The sequence below is a fragment of the Babylonia areolata genome, chromosome 8 (genome assembly GCF_041734735.1).
Source record: "Babylonia areolata isolate BAREFJ2019XMU chromosome 8, ASM4173473v1, whole genome shotgun sequence".
In the NCBI taxonomy this organism is placed as follows: Eukaryota; Metazoa; Mollusca; class Gastropoda; order Neogastropoda; family Buccinidae; genus Babylonia; species Babylonia areolata.
In genome coordinates, this window is record NC_134883.1 from 42984536 (window position 1) to 42998723 (window position 14188).

Sequence of the window (14188 nt, forward strand, 5' to 3'; positions counted from 1 at the left end):
GGGCTTTTACGTGAATGACCGTTTTTACCCCGCCATGTTGGCAGCCATACTCCGTTTTCGGGGGTGTGCATGCTGAGTATGTTCTTGTTTTCATAACCCATCGAACGCTGACATGGGTTACAGGATATTTTACGTGCGTATTTGATCTTCTGCTTGCGTATACACACGAAAGGGGGGGGGGGTCAGGCACAAGCAGGTCTGCACATATGTTGACCTGGGAGATCGGAAAAATCGCCATCCTTTAGCCACAAGGCGCCGTTACCGAGATTCGAACCCTGGACCCTCAGATTTAAAGTCCAATGCTTTAACCACTCGGCTATTGCGCCCGTCACACACAGTAATGAACCTGAAGTCATCCGTGTTATTTACTTATTCATCCATTTATTTATTCATCTATTAATTCTTTTTCCTGCACGTTGGGTGTCAAACGCCGGTGTGCCCCCCCAACCGGAAAACCAACGTCCACATCTCTCTGCCCCCACTCCCTCCCCCCTCATCTTGTTCCGCTGTCCCTCCTTCCCTCCCAAACTCCCCCATCCCTCCCCAGGATCTGGAATCCCAACTCACGCAAAGAGGAGGAGGGGGGGGGGGGGATTTTGTTTAATGTCCCGTCACACATAATATCGGTGATTTGAAGACATTTTGTTAGAGCATCAATGTATAAATTACGAGCATTATCGTTTAGAAATAGTTTATCGTTTAGGTTTCCAAAACTCACGCATGGGTTTGTATGAAACTGTTTGCGGAACTTTGCACATTTCTTTCAGTTGGATACGTGACTGCTGGTTTTTACTGTATGGCTGTTGTTGACGGTTTTTTGTTGGTTTTTTTTCAAGTTCACAATGACAAAGAGAAATAACCTTCTTTTGCTTAACTACAAAAAGTATACCTTCCTCTGCATTCAACAAGTAAGAATCAAGAAAAAAGAAGAAAAAAAGAAGAAGAAAACAACAGTTACAATAACGGCAAGGCTGAAAGTATAGAAAAGCACAAAACTGAACTGATATTTTGAAAACATGTTATGGCCTCTGTGTGTGTGTGTGTGTGTGTGTGTGTGTGTGTGTGTGTGTGTGTGTGTGTGTGTGTGCGTGCGTGTGTGTGTGTGTGTGTGTGTATGTGTGTGCTGTTGTTTCAACTCGAAGCCACCGATCCTCCTCGAGCGTGCCTTTGCCAGTCAAGTCACAGTCCGAAGCAATACATCTTTTCACAGAAAACGAACGCAAATAACCCCTCCACACGAACTGACTTCTAAACAGAATTTATTTATAATCCATGTTTCACGTCCAGACTCCTTACCCCCGGTACCCCCCCAAAAGTAGAAGAAACAAAAAACAAAAAACAAAAAGAAAACAAAAAGCACCAATATTGGAAAGGAAAATCCGGGATTTTATTTGTCCAAGAGTACAATGTATATATCGAATGATTACAAACATCTCTTCTTCTTCTTCTTCAACTCTGTAAAGAATCATTGGGGCATCGAACAGAACTGTTAACCAGGTTTCTCAGTGTCTGTGGGTTGTGTGTCAAAGCCTGAATCACTGCAAATGATCTTCCTATAAAGGTATGGTGAAAAAACAAAAAACAAAACAAACAACAAAAACACACACAAAAAAAACAACAACATAAAAACACAACGGTTTCAATCATAGACAATTTCTTTAACTCAGTACGGCCAGTCCTCTCTTCTCCTCTACACAGACCCCTCGGATGTCCAGTGGGTGTCTCAATGACCCAACCTTTAGCTTCCGTCGTCAGAATTGTGGTATTCTTTGTCAATATTCACCTCTTCAGTATGAGAGCCTTCCACTTGCAATATTTTGATGGTGGTAATTGGGGTGAAACGCTGTTAACGTCTTCTCTTTCGCCGTTCGTGTGGAGAGAGTTAAAATGCTCTCGAAACGGTTGTAGAGTCCAGGTCTGGGAATGCATTGTTACTCCTTTAATTTATGGGCTTATATCATACACCTTTTCCCCTCCCCGCGTTGACATAGTGTGCAGCACCACCCATATTTTCATTCTTTTTTTTTTTTAGCCTGCAAGTGCATTTTCGTTTACTACTACAGCGGATTTTTCTAGAACCTTTTTTTTTTTTTTTTTTTTTGCAAGGGACAGACATTCTGTTGCCGTGGGTTCTTTTACATGCGCTAAGTGCATTTTTTGCAAGCGGGGACCTATGTTTTTCGTCTCATCCGAACGACTAGCACTCAGGATCGAGTTGAGGGGGTTTGGGTGGGGTTTTTGTTTGTTTGTTTGTTTGTTTTTGTTTGTTGTTTTTTTTGTGTGTAAAAATCCTGGTCCAAATAATTATGGGACTCGAATCCGTGGGTATTCGCTTCCCAGCTGGGCGCATTTACACGAGGCCACTGTTCCACAACACACCTAAAGGTACGTGTCTTTTCTGGCCATGCATCTGTGTGTTCCGCTCTCACTCATGGTTTTGTACTTCAGAGGCGACTGAAATCTTAAAAAGAAGAAGAAAAAAGAACAGTGAATACAGATGTATATATTATTATAAGTATTATTATCATCATCATCATCACAGTAAATATAGATGTATATATCTGGCTGCCTACATGGCAGGGGTAAAAATGGTCATACACGTAAAAGCCCACTCGTGTACATAGGAGTGAATGTGGGAGTTGCAAGCCCACGAACGCAGAAGTATCATTATCATCATCATCATCATCATCATCATATATTCTATTGTCTTCGGCATTATCTAATGATTTAATCCACGTTTCTGACTATCTTGTGCATATTTGGGCCTCGACACCAAAGACCTCTCTCCCTTTACACACACACACACACACACACACAGCTTTCTGTTACCCTCCCCCACCCCCAACACCTTACACTTCAGCCCCCACCATCTCAACACACTGTCACCTTTGTGTGACACTTTGTGTGGCCTATCAACTATGACCTGCTGCCAAACGACTTCGTGCGTCAAGGGAAACTATTCGTGCCCTCGTTTCTCTAACGTTGGAAAACAAAACAAACCAAAGGATTAATACTTTCTGTCAACGAAGGACCGAGTGGACAAAGTACCGCACAGTGGGAAACAAAACATGGTAAACAGAACCTGTGTGTGCACAGGAGGGGTGGGTGGGTCGAAAAACAGTAGCAGGACTTTACCCATGGCTGAACTAAGAGAAGAAAAAAAAAGACGTTGACAGATATTCGAGGCTTGAAACGGTAAGTCATTGTTGTCGCCCGGCCTGCAGAGCTCATAAAACAATTGTCGTCTGCTTTGTTTACTGATTCAGTGTTGAACACTTAAAAGTCCACAGGCAAAGCAACAGCCTAGTGACCTTTCAATGAATTAAAAGTGGTGTGTGTGTGTGTGTGTGTGTGTGTGTGTGTGTGTGTGTGTGTGTGTGTGATGTTCTGTAGCCTGGGTGGTTTGTTAATATTGTATGTATGAACAGACAAATAAATAATGCGGATAGAATAAGAATCGTTTCCATATCCATCCACAAAAACTATGGCGTGGGTGGGGTGGCAAAATAGCATTAGATACTGGATACGAACCCTCAGATGAGTGTAGTAGCTTTCTTTTCATGAAATAAAGTATTAGGGTTAAAACGAAGAAGCTGGCTAAAAGAGCACACGTACACGCACACACGCACACGCACACGCACACAGATGGGGAGATGGGAGGGGAGGCTGCATGTAATGTAATGTCCATTTTCGAGGAGGTGTGGCCAAATCTGTTTTAATATGGTACTTTTTGCTAGGGGTAGAGGGGAAAGGTTTACAAGATTTTATTTGTTTGTTTTCTTTGATACCCATTAAATTAATGGCATGGGCTGATGAATGATCTATTGACTTTTGACTTTGAAGACGTCTGTTGAATTCACTGCCAATATCAATTTGGTGCATGATAATAGTCTTGTCCAGCGGCGTGTAACTCGAGCAACTTCTTCATGAGATTTGTAACTTCAATGCCCATACCCCTAATCACTGTTGAAGATCTAAATGTACCATCTTTTACCTTAAAATTCCCTTGCATTATCACTATTACTTACGGATGATAACTAGAAAGGAATGAATGATCTTTTATCTTTGAAATAAATGTTATATTCGGTTACAAACAGGAGAGGACAAACTTTTTATCTGCCACATAGCTGACCTCCCTCTCTTTCCCCCCTCTCTGTCAACTCCGTCTCTCCTCTCTTTCCATCGCGCTTTCTCTTCTATCTCCCTCTCCCGACCCCCCCGACCCCCCCCCCTCTCTCTCTCTCTCCTGAATACTTTTTTTTTTTTTTTGGGGGGGGGGGGGGGAGGCTTGGGAGGGGCTGTGTGGTTTTTTGGGTTTTTCTCTCTCTCTACCGCCCCCCTCTCCGCCCGCACATACAGCACGGACAGTGACCAAACAGAACAAGATGGAATGTAACACTTGCAGTACTCGGTAGGCCAGTGAGTGACACCTACGTACCAGAGTCAACAAAAAGAGTTTGAACCGGGATACTTTGAAACACGCATTCGGTACAAGTGTCCTTTCCCCCTTCCTTTCTTTCTTTCTTTCTTACTCCCTTTCTTTCTCTCTTTCATCCTTTCTTTCTGTCCTCCTTTCTTCTGTCCCCTTTCAGGAAGCTAAAGAAGGTCATGGTCTTCCCGTGCAGGATGGTTTTGCTTCCTCGTTCGCAACCAGCTCAACACCTCAGTCGTAGAAAGTGTGCGGAGCGCAGGGTGGTACGAATTGTTCTCAAAGGTCACGAACACCACCATCACAGCACACACTGGATAAACCCTCTGCGTGCATGTGTGGCGTGTGTATGTGTGTGTGTGCGCGCGCCCTCGTGCGTGCGTGTGTGTGTGTGTGTGTGTGAGAGAGAGAGAGAGAGAGAGAGGGTGGTTCTGAGTATGACGCGAAGGTGGTATTTCCTGAAGTACTTTCTCTCACCAACTGCAGTCACCGCGCTTGGAAGTAATCGGGGGTGGGTGAGGAGCGGGGGTAGGGGAGGGGGGGGGGGGTGTTTGTTTGTTCAGGTCCAAGTTGTAGTAATCCTTTAAAAGGATACTGAATACAGATTAATATTCTCTGGAATGTACAGAAGGAAATTATATAATTAACAAAATAAGCGTGCTATGGATTTATGTTCTTTGGTACGTACAAAAGGAAATAAGATAATGAACAAAATAATTGTGCTATGGATCTCACCAGTGCTTTTAAGGAATGTACATTTTTATTTGAAAGAAAATTCGCTGCACCATTGTATTGGCCCGGTTTTAAACAGTCTGTACTGTGAACAATGATTGCAAGCAGTACATCTTCTTAAAAGTATCTTCAGAGATATATTTCGAAGGTGGTACACTAGAATAAGAGGTGGACTTCATTTTCAGATTACCATGATCGTTTAAAACAAGGAATCATTTAGTCTGCAAGACTACTGAGAGAGAGAGAGAGAGAGTCCAATTTTCAATTAGAAATTTTGAAGGTGAATACTTAGTTGTTGCAGGAAAGCTTTCATCGACATAAACTGGACTTCAAAGACGATTAAATGTAAATGATGATGGTGGTGACGATGAAATGATTATAACGAGAAGAAAAAAAAAAAGCCTTACTTATAATGAAGAAATAAAGAAAGTGTGCCGACAACGATCCATTCCGCAAGATTTGACACAGCATCAGAAATTTTCTACTACCAGTACTTCCCAGTCCATCCCCAGGCCTTTCCCATCCTTGCTTCTTTATCCCGTGACAAACCCATGGACGCAGTGATTGCAGCGCTTTCATTGAAAAGCACCAAAAAAAAAGATATGATTTAAAGAATGAATGAACGAATGAATGAATAAATGAATGATTTTTTTTCCTTTTTTTTCAGTTTTCCAGAAGCAGAGCCTGGGGCTCGATACGTCGCCTCTTTTATCCCACGTAAGTCGACTTTTACCAAGATTCTTTTAGTCTACCTCTTACTGAATGAATGAATGGTTTATTCATATAATTATAGGCCACAGCCCCTCATGAAGAGGTATTTGAACAGCAACAAAAGACATTAACATAATTTGCTGATAAATGAACAATGGAAACAAGAATTAAAAAAAAAACAAAGCTAGACATGTTTTAAAGAGAGAGAGATAGGGGAAGAGGATAAGGACGGAGAAGAGAAGGATAAGAAAGGGGGGAAGAAAAATATAGTAAATAATGGATGGAGAAGAAAGGGAGGAAAGTCCGACACTTTGCTTAAGGTTTGCTGAGTACGTTTTTATATTATAACTGTACCTGTACGGCTTACAGGTACGCTTATTTGCCGCCCCCTAAAAGAACTGATTCAAATAGATTTTAACGTAAAAAGTGTTTGTGAAGAACGGGTACAACGTGATTGTATTTGTTAAATATGTGTTGTATCCTTGACTGCTTAAATGTTCAAAGTTCAATGGATTGGCCAATGATCTGTCAGAATTTCTCCTCTCCCCTATTCTCCCCCGTCCACACCACCTTACCCACCATTTTTCTAATTTTTTTTCCCTTCGTGTTTCTCTTTCATCAGGCCGATACCTCTGGTGACTAGAAATTTAACTTCGTGTTGATATTGATAAAATATAGTAGCATTATTTCACTATTTTGTGTATTTGTTTGTTTTATTTCTTTACTTACTGTTTATGAATTAGTTATTCGATATAAATGATATTATGGTTCATCTGCCGTCATGTTAAAAATCGAAGTGCAACATTGTGAGCACAGTATAAGCTTCAAGCGTGTTGATGCGCTTTTGTCTTTGTTGACTCACTTGTGTAAACAAAGTGAGTCTATGTTTTAACCCGGTGTTCGGTTGTCTGTGTGTGTGTGTGTGTGTGTCCGTGTGTCTGTGGTATACTTTAACATTGACATTTTCTCTGCAAATACTTTGTCAGCTGACACCAAATTTGGCATAAAAATAGGAAAAATTCAGTTCTTTCCAGTCATCTTGTTTAAATCAATATTGCACCTCTGGGATGGGCACAAAAGAATTAAAAAAGAAGCCTAATTATATGCAAACTGCATTTACTGTTATATTTATATTTTTTGTATTCTCTAAACTTGGCACTTTGACCTCTTATTCTGACACAACAACTAGCGGAGTCATTATTATCATTTTTCGTTCAAACAGGAACTTCTTTTGCTAAGCATGGAATTTTTTATTTATTTTGCAAACGTTTTGGTGCAGATAGTAAAAAAGGGAAATTACTCTGTAATTAATGCTGGGGGACGTAATTTATCATAAGTGAGTCTTGAAGTCCTTGCCTCTCTTGTTGGCATTGTAATCATGTGTACTGTTGAACAAAGATTCAAACCAGAGAAAGGGGAAGAGGATAAGGACGAAGAGGAAAAGGATAAGAAAGGGGAGAAGAAAAAATAAAGTAGATAATGGATGGAGAAGAAAGGGAAGAAAAGCGTGACACTTTGCTTAAGGTTTGCCGAGTACGTTTTCATGTTACAACTATCTGTACGGCTTTACCAGTACGCTTATTGGTCGGCCCCTGAAAGAACTGATCAGACCGGGCTTTCACTGGTGGCACGCCTCAGTAACCCCCTTCACACAGGTACAGTCCTTGACATTCCTGCCAACACTGTGGGCGTCAACACAATACATGCCAGGGAGGGTGTGGGGGAAGGGGTGGGGATGGGCTTCGAGAACACTGTGATACCGTGGTGTACGGTTTCGCGTACATTAGTATATAACTTCATCACATTATTGAGAGCAAAAACGTTACGATGTTGTTGTTTGTGTGTGTGTGTGTGTGTGTGTGTGTTTTAATTTTTTTTTTTAACTCGTTGTAGAACCTTTAACAGAACTCAGAACCGCACGTGCATTTTCGCGTGTACACCTGCGAGCCACCACACTGACTTCCTTTGTGAGAGAGCGCAAATATATCGCGTGTCCCATTGCTTTAGAGCCCGAGAAAACTGTACAAACTCCCGACCATGTTTAACAGTATCGCGGTAATGTAAGCCAGACAATGCTCAGTAAGAACTGGCCGTATGGTATTGCGGTTATGAGTACTTACATGCTTCCGTGGTCTCCCCCACTTGAGGCGAAACTAGATACGTTCACTCTGCACCGCCGTGCTAATCCGTCAGCCCCATTGAGGTCCACTTGTTTGGTGTGCCCGTTAAAACTGTTTGACCGTTCGGTCCCTGAACGGACAGGTCTCGGTGTGCCATGTACCCGGGGTGGGTGTACAGGGAGTGTTTACTCGATGGGTGGATGAGTGACTGTTTTCTTTCGCTGCCACCCCTGTGGGTGCTTGGATGGAATGGGTCGGTCCGTTTCATATTCATCAGTTGATGTTCAGTGTGTAGCATATCTCATGTTGGCAACATTCACATCCTCTCTCCCCCCCCCCCCCCCACCACCCCCAAGTCGGAAAGAATAGTGTTCACAACAAGGCGTGAACGTTCACTCCGCCAGTCACACAGAGGAGTGGAGGGGAGGAAATGTAGATATTGCCCTCATGTTTATTTTTCTAATTTTTTTCTTATATGTATTGTAGCGTTTGGTGAAGTTTCATGAGGATTATTTATTTATTTATTTATTTGTGCCTGGACAGAAAACAGCATGCAGAAACAACAATGTTTTTGGTATCGTAGGTTGCTTTGTGTATGAAAACATTTGAAACATCATCACGACTGATTGTGAGTGATTATAAAGCACTCGTTTCATCAAAAGTCCAGTGCACATCGAAGAAAAGCCCTAACGCAGAACTGAACCCAGAACATCTGACCTTGCATTTGTTCATGACGATTTATACACAAGTCCCCACCATTAATTTGTCAAAACATGGTGAATCAGCGAGGCTCATGCAGGCACCGAAAAACCTTCCGAGTCAGTGCTTGGGACGAGCGGGCCAGGCGAACGAACGATCGATCTTCTGCTGCTTGCGTATACACGGGAATGGGGTTCAGGCACGAGCAGGTCTGCACATATGTTGACCTGGGAGATCTGAAAAATCTCCACCCTTCACCCACCATGCGCCGTTACCGAGATTAGAACCTGCGACCCTCAGATTGAAAGTCCAACGCTTTAACCACTCGGCTGTTGCGCCCGTCAAACGATCGATCAACTTCGAAGAAGAATGTGTTGTGTACCGAACAGAGACTTGAGCCCAAGTGCAAAGCAAACCGACGTGCATTGCCTCACTTTCCTGGCTTCCACCAGGGGTATAAAAAAAAAAGAATAAATAAAATAAAAAAAAGCCAAAAAAAGCACTGTACTTAATTTGTTGGATGACGAATGAGGGTGGAGAATTTTTAATTTTAAGTCAATCGTTAAGACACCCTGTAGGTTCTCCGAAAGGTTTAGATATCCAGGGGAGAGAAAGAGATATCTGGGAGTGCAGATGATATTTTTCATAATTCGGGAATCTTGAAAGGGTGCATGTGAATATATGTCTGTTTGATGTTTCTTTTTTCCACTTAAAAGAACTGAGGGGGGAGGGGGGCGAGTGGCTGGAACAGGAGTGAACAGATGAGGAGGGGGTTGGTAAGGATATCAATCAAGAATCAAATAACAAGAGGCAAAGCCTTCAAGACTCACTTGTGCTTCGCTCTTTATCCGGTAAAGGAATCACGAGGAGAGAAAAAAAAAGATTAAAAAAAATCGTTGAAAAGTGCTCTGTATTATATATGATAGATAAACTTGGGAGAGAAAAAAAAAGGGGGGCACGCGAGCGAGATCGAACCACGCATGTTCAGTTCTAATGCAAGCAGACTAATCCCCAAGGCTGCAGCACATCTGATACCAAACGACTAAGTTTAAAACTTAAGGCAATGTTTACGTTTTCTTCTTCGTGCGATAAATAGATGTGATTGAATTGGACGTAATAACGTTATTTCGGCGGTAAAGGAAACGTTGCCATCTCCTTCAAGCACATCGCAACACATAGTAGATCTCTAGATCTGCGCAAAACAGACTACAAAGGGCTGAAAGAAACGATCGGTTCAATTTTTCTTTTTATGTTCAATCCAGTTAATTCAGTGTCCACTTTAGAATATTTATATGCAGTAAACACGTCGATGGTGTAGTTAGTATCACTGTAAGTGGTCTTTCCAGAATTTGTGTTTCTTTTCTTTTAATTGTGAACAAGAAACACGAGGTCATGTCGTCTTCGAAAACAGCCTACCATCTAGTCGGCCAAACTCGGTGGAAAGCGGTTTTTTTGCTGTTGTTTTTAATTTTCGGATTTCGGAACACATCTCAACGAAATAAACCGTTAATGATTCGGAACTATGGCTTAATTCGGGAGACTAACAACCTGTTATTGGTGTGACTGTGAAGATTTTTTTTTCCATACTATGTTTAGCCAGTTTTGGTATTGGCAGACAAAGTATTTCTAGTGAAAATGGCTATGTTAAAGTTTACGACGGACACACAGACAGACACACACACACACACACAACTAAACACTGGGTAAAAACATAGACACAAGTGAGTCAGAAATAGACATCAAACATTAAAACGAACGTTCACAAACTCCAGGTATAATTAGTTCAAAACGAATTCACAGAAACGGTAGGTCTCATATGGCGGGTTTTCACAAGACAGCCAGGATGGCAGCTAATGAACCTTGAGTTTATGTCGGCATTTGTAAGCTCCTCCACAACAGATATTGTGATAATAAGAGAGTGAACAAAACTGACCTTGACAAACTCTGCACTGAAAGCAAGTAGCTGCACCGCCTCGTACGACGACAAACACGGGCAGGGATTACTGGAACCACTAGAACACCACTTCCTGAGGACGTATCTGACGAAACCGAAAAAAGAAGAAGTGTTTCTGGCGCTGTGTGTTTGTCACATACAGCAAGTCACCCAATACTGGGTCAGTCACCCGTATGTGAGGCGGGACGTCAAACAGAATTCATTCATTCATTCCGAGAGTGGTACAGCACCTCACAGGAAGAAATCATCAGACCCAAAAGTGCAGGTGTAAGTCCTCATAGTCGTCAGGTCCTGGTGCTCTGATAGCAGTGCACAGAGACTTCTTTGAGAAACCAGACAAAAACTCTCCTGTAGTTAGACGGCTTTCATGTTCACAAGCAGAGAGTGGTATCCCTTCTGAAGCAGCAGCTTCATCCACAATGACAAAGTATGCAGACCAGAAGCTATCAGTCGGTGAGTGCTCAGAGAAATCACAGAAGAGCTTCAGCATCTGTTCAGGCGACTGAAAGACCGCACAAATGACATCAAGTCTCCCAGTGACGACCCTGCCAACATCAGGTTTTTATGCTCCTCGGCTGTCGGCACTGTGATCACGTCAGAAATGTGTGTTGAAGCTAACACTTAGTTTCTTCGTCTTGTATCACGAATGTGAAGATACGTTAAAATACTATTACTGCTACTGTTGCTGCTGCTGCTACTACTACTACTACTACTACTACTACAGCAACAGTAGTCTTCTGCAAGTGCTATCCAAAAATCCGCAACGCCAACGTCAAACAAACAACCTGTACAACTAAAAGCTTAAGTGGCACATGCGCCAAAGTACGTATTTTCTCCCATGTAACCACTGACACGGAAGAGCGTTTGGAGAGTGGAATCCTTGGAGCGAGAAACCACTCGCTTAGTCCTCCACAAAAAATAGAGAAACACTTCCAGAGCGAGCAAGGGTGTCAGGCATAACTCGCTACCAATCATCACCAATGCACGCTAGCTTCTCTCTGCCCAAGGTGTGGAATCAGCTGTCTAAAGAAACAGTGAGGTCACTTCTCCTGCCACGGTTATGTCAAGGGTTCTCCCTCGGACGTTAACCATTCATCCTCCCACCCACAGAGAGACCTACACCCCCCGCCGCCCCAGCCCTCCTTTTCCACCAATCCATTGTTGCTAACTACTCAGTACTGTGACACGAAAGCCAAGCAATGGGATACGATGAAACCAGTTAAGGTATGGTGACCCCCCCCCCCCCCTCCTTTTTTTTCAATAGTGTCAGAATAGCTATGAGCATTCGACAGATTAACCCTTTTGCATTCACTTACTTTACAGAGAAAGCTCGGCTGTGGGCAGAACAAACACACGAGGGTTAAAAGAACACAGGAGAGAGACACGTTTCGGGTAATTCACAATGTGTTTGATGTTGACTGGCAACTAAACAGAAGAAGACAAAACAAGAAATCAGTATACTTACCCCACCCCACCCCACCCCCACTTACACTGCGCGTGAAATAAGAATCAGCTGGACTGACAAACAGTGGGAAGAATGTTCCTTCCGAACAAATTTTAGTTTTGGAAGCTATCCTAGACTGTCGTTGCAGAGCAGTTCTCTCGACTTGGGGGTGTTATTAACAAATAACCAGAGCAGGCAAATCAGCTGTGCTGTGTTTTGATTTTATATGGTGTAATAAGATCTGATGCATTACTTAATCAAATGGGATGTGATATGATCCATCTGTATTCGATTGCGTTCTCATGCTAAGACACACGGACTCAGTCGCGCACAGTACATGCACCTGTTCCGAAAAACCCTGCTCCCACCTCTCTCTCTCTCTCTCTCTCTCTCTCTCTCTCTCTCTCTCACACACACACATACACACACATGCGCGTGCGCGCATTCTCTGTCACACACACACACACCCAAACACACACACACACACACGCACGCAAACACGTTCTCTCTCTCTCTCTCTCACACACACACACGTTATCTCTCCTTCTCTTTCTCCCTCCTCTCTCCCTCTCTCACGGAGTATTTAAAACGAAGTATGAGAATACAGAGTACTTACAATAGCAAACCCCCCTTCCCCCAAAAAATAGCAAAGTAAAATACCACATACTCCCTCCACAAGAGAGGGTAAGAGAAGTGGAGGGGGTTAGGGGTGGGGAGTGTGTGTGTGGGGGGGGGGGAAGAGATTATTTTTTTTAACGAGGGTAATAGATAAGCACTCAAGTGCATTCTTTTAGTTTTATGCCCAGTCCTCGGCCTAAAGAGGGACTAAAAATGAATCAAGCAATAATATAAACAAAAGGAAAGTTCAACTGCTTTTTTAAACGGTAAAAATAGGCAGCTAAACCCCACCCCACCCAACACACACACACACACACACACACACACACAGAGGTTACAGAAACATAAACAGATGGACAAACAGAAAGAGTGAGAGAGAATTACACAGCTATACGAAATAACATCGAACAGCACAATGCAAAATCAAAGAGGGTGAAGAGAAAAATGAGAGACGGGTGAAATAAAATGACATAACGTAAAAGGTATCATTGTATTACTCACAGAGCTTGGATGTCTGGTCTGTGATCAGCAGCAGAAACGGCACAAAACAGCCAACCAGTCAGCAGTCGAAAGCAGACTGCTGCTGTCAACAACGTGTGTCGCCAGTTTGAATGACACTGTGTGTGAACTGTCTTCGTCGCGAGACCAGAGACCCTCGACTTCACGGAACATACCGGTGTCAATCCACTGCCTCATCCCTGTGATAAAAGTGTATCCCGGACAGTTTCAGTAAGTACCCAGTCATCTGTTTTTGTTTCTGCCCTCATACCCTCCTCCCTCACACATAAATTCTCTCTCAATCTGCTCCTCTCCTCTCTCCCTCTTTTCTTTCCCCAACCCTCTGTCTTTCTACCGTGATTTATTACTATTTCTGATATTCTCCATCTGTGTCTATCCCTCTTTCTCTGTCTGTCTGTCTGTCTGTCTCTCTCTCTCTCTCTCTCTCTCTCTTTCTCTGTCTGTCTGTCTCTCTGTATCTGTTGTCTGTCTCTCTGTCTCTGTCTGTCTCTCTCTCTTTCATTCCCCCTGCCTCCCTCTGTTTGTGGCCATTTGATTTGTTTAAAATCGTAACACTAAGAAAACCAAGAAAAAAGGAATTTGGTGCAGTGCCTGTTTGGAAGCTATCAAGGTACCTCCAGAGTGAGAAAGTAGGATGACGTGCACATGCCGAACTGTGTGTGGGGGGAGTTGCGGGAGGGGGGGGGGGGTGAGAGGGTGGAGCAGGGTAAGCAAGGGCGTGAGTATGTGATGTTTCGTTTAATCATTTTGGTTTCAAGGAGTACGCAGGTGGGGCGCTGGTGTGTACATCTGCTTGTCGTGTGAGTAGGTGAGTACATGCGTAATGATTTGCGTTTACCTTAGTACCACCTGTGGCATCGTCTACAGGAACACTAGTAAGAATAACTGAAAATCCTGGAAGGGTTTTCTTTCTGTACCCTCTTTTACCCCACCCCGTTTCTCCTTCCACGGTTGAATAATGC

At 43.0% G+C, this 14188-nt stretch overlaps 1 protein-coding gene across 1 annotated transcript in view; it reads right to left on the reverse strand.

Annotated features, from left to right (window-relative positions):
* Positions 1 to 13313, reverse strand: part of LOC143285192 (uncharacterized) — a 33296-nt gene extending 19983 nt beyond the window's left edge. The window contains exon 1 of the mRNA XM_076592427.1: positions 13209 to 13313. The gene's annotated coding sequence lies outside the window, so the exon portion shown is untranslated. The remainder of the gene's footprint in view (positions 1 to 13208) is intronic.
* Positions 13314 to 14188: the final 875 nt, after the last annotated feature.